The following is a 3370-nucleotide window of genomic DNA, read 5'->3' on the forward strand; positions in this document are numbered from 1 at the left end:
ATTAAAATTCTAATAGAGACCACGTGGTGCTTTCTTGTGGTTTATGTGAGCAATACTAGAGTATGACAGAAAATTGTCAGAGAACAAAATCACTCAGATTCACAATTCACCGAATACGCTTGTTTCGAGAAGGTAATATAAAGCTATAAAATTAAAGAGAAGTATATTTGAGGATTTTTGATGCGCATGCACATGAGTTGTTATCGCTCAACTGTTTTCTGTCACTTATGTATTCAATCAGTATCCACTTAGGTATTCAATCATTAATCACTTAGGTATTTGATCATTATTCACTTAGGTATTCAATCATTAATCACTTAGGTATTTAATCATTATTCACATAGGTATTCAATCATTATTCACTTAGGTATTTAACCATTATTCACTTAGGTATTCAATCATTATTCACTTAGTTATTCAATCATTAATCACTTAGGTATTTAACCATTATTCACCTAGGTATTCAATCATTATCCACTTAGGTATTCAATCATTAATCACTTAGGTATTTAACCATTATTCACTTAGGTATTCAATCATTATTCACTTAGGTATTTAACCATTATTCACTTAGGTATTTAACCATTATTCACTATATTATCTTGTGTTTTATTGCATTAAAGAACATGAAAAATCTTTGGTCTTACACTTGTTATACATACTGCATGTATGCTATGGAATATTTATTTTTCCTAATTTTATTTCTATGATATATAATGTATGATATAATATATAAAAGTATTATAAAAACAATAACATAGATTTTACTCTGCAATACTTGAGTAAACATTTTCTGTAGAAACAAACAATGCGATTGAATAAATTTACAATCCGAAAGTAGTATGAAAAAAAAGAGGCACCGAAAAGTCTTTGACCATTATAGCACGATGAGATATTTTTTGAAAACTGTATAACTGTCAGGAAAGAATTAAGAAGGAATATACATTTGTCTTCAAAACTGATTTTTATTCAATATAAAAATATTCTATTGTCATTTTCTGCAAGGTAAAACAGGTGTGCAGCCAACAGCGTGTTGTTCCTCCACTGTGTTACTTCTGCCCTTATAGTTCATGTGGAAGGTGACCATTACCGGTACACAGCGGATACTGCTATCGACTACACCACTTGGAGTATTACTCAGGCAACGTGCTTCATAAAATATGGAAGGTGAGCGTTCTGGTATCTCTGTCATAACGTCATTACGCCACGGACAAATGGATCTTTCTCCCACAGTCTGGGAATCACACATTGACGTCCTCGTTATCCTAGTAAGAACTTTGTGGAGCGAGTGTTTTTCAGAAGCTTTTGTGGAGGTAGGTTTTATAGTTGATGCTCCCTTGTGATAAGAGTATGTTGTAGTATTTGGTCTAGTCGTAGTAACGTCGGTCAAGACGGGATGCTTTTGGTGTTGACCTGAGGATCTGCTATTATTTGATATAGCTGTCAGGTAATCTGTCACGGTAACGGGTGTCACTTCCACATTGACCATCATTAGAAATGGCAATAGCATTTCAAGGACCCTTCCAATCAAAATGCGCTGCAAATATAAAGTACGAAATAAAATATAAAATTATTGTATGTACAAATAAACTGTATATTTAAAACCTAAATACCTTCGTTACGTCATAATCAAGGGCAATGAACATAAATCGAGTTAGTTAATTTTCAAATTGTGATAAGGCAGGAGATTTAGGTAAACTTGATTATCAACCACCACCAGTTTCGGGACCTTTTTCCACACAACGTTTAGATCTGATAAAGAAAAAAAATCATAGGTTCCTTTGGGAATATATTATTAACGTTTCCAATTTAGAGAAACAATTGCCATTAACTGTGACGTCACTATGTAAGTTGACTTCGCAAAGCATTGCTACTTGACGTCATGATCAGAAGATTGACCAATGAAATAACGTCCAGAGTATTACCCACTAGTGTGTAGCAAAAAAATGTTTACCAACTCCTAGCAGGTTCATCCAAAAAGTCAGGAATGAGGAAGCATTTAGTGGTTGTGGGAGAAATGACATTATGGCATTTTGAGTTTGCGTCAGATTCAACGAACACAATACCATAAAGTCAACGCTGGGGACAATGGTCGTCATACTTATTTGGCGAAAACGTTATATTTGTATACATACTTGGTAAAGTTATAAAAAGGATCTTCATTTATCAATATTATTAAACCGGTTATTTTATAAATACACTCATACATCTTGTGCAAAGTAAAAGCTACACCTACGTATGTTTCTTGAATTCAAAACTTACCATGTTGCTACTGTACTGTTGGTTCTTTTTGTCATACGTTACTTCATGGGAGTATTTATATTGAAAAGTTAGCGCAAAACAAAGAACAAAATAATCCCCTACAGTTTACGAATTTTACTATTGGGTAGTATTAATAGGTACGATTTCCCCTGTGTTTTTTGGCCGTGAGTTCTGTATATGATTTTCCTCGATCTCTGATAAAAACATATCTTGCTCTTCGTTTTCTCACTGAGCAGGTTATAATCGTTCATCATATCAACCTCCCCAGCTGAGAGCTATCTACATGTAACAGTATCATTGGAGGAAAAAAGATACAACTCGCTACAACCACACAATGATGTCTGATAATATAACAACCGAACTCAGACAATACAAATTGTAAGCATGCATTTGATAATGATATATATTATACACAAGTAATTACCCAAGTGTTAACGAGTGAGATATTAAGAACAAAAAAAGTTTATTACAGGGTGTTTTCCCGCAGCATAAAACACACGCATTTCCAAGCATATATCTGGTCTTTGTTTAATTATGTGTTATGCTATATACAGATCAGTATCTCATTTGAAAACCGTATAACGGGTTCATTTGGGTTATTAACGCAGGCTTAAATTTTGCGATTTTGACCCAAAATAAGAAAATTGAATTTACACGAATTATATTTTAACGATCTACACATGTGGGGGAACTAATTTTTCATACAAACACGATTCATTCGACATATAAAGTGCCATAACGTCATATGAATTCTCTTTATTACAGCATATTGAGCAACATCAAGTCAGTTTATCTTATGTTAAATGAGTTTCCATTTCATATGATATTGATGAATTTTTCAATTTAGCGAACCTCTGGCGAACTGAAATGAAAAATTCGTGACGAGTTTTATACATTTCATATGAAATGAAAACGAGTGTAAGATCCTTTTTATCAAGTAATCAAGATTTAAGGCTTTAATCGAGTGAAACGACAATTTTCATGCAACTTCGAAATGTAAAAAGCTGCCATTTTGACGGATCCAGAGACCTATCCGGGGGTGGGTGGGTCCAAATTTTTCAGTTGGAGAGGATGTTCCAAGTGTGTGTGTGTGTGTGTGTGTGTGTGT

The sequence above is a fragment of the Mizuhopecten yessoensis genome, unplaced genomic scaffold (assembly GCF_002113885.1).
Source record: "Mizuhopecten yessoensis strain PY_sf001 unplaced genomic scaffold, ASM211388v2 scaffold9301, whole genome shotgun sequence".
Lineage (NCBI taxonomy): Eukaryota > Metazoa > Mollusca > Bivalvia > Pectinida > Pectinidae > Mizuhopecten > Mizuhopecten yessoensis.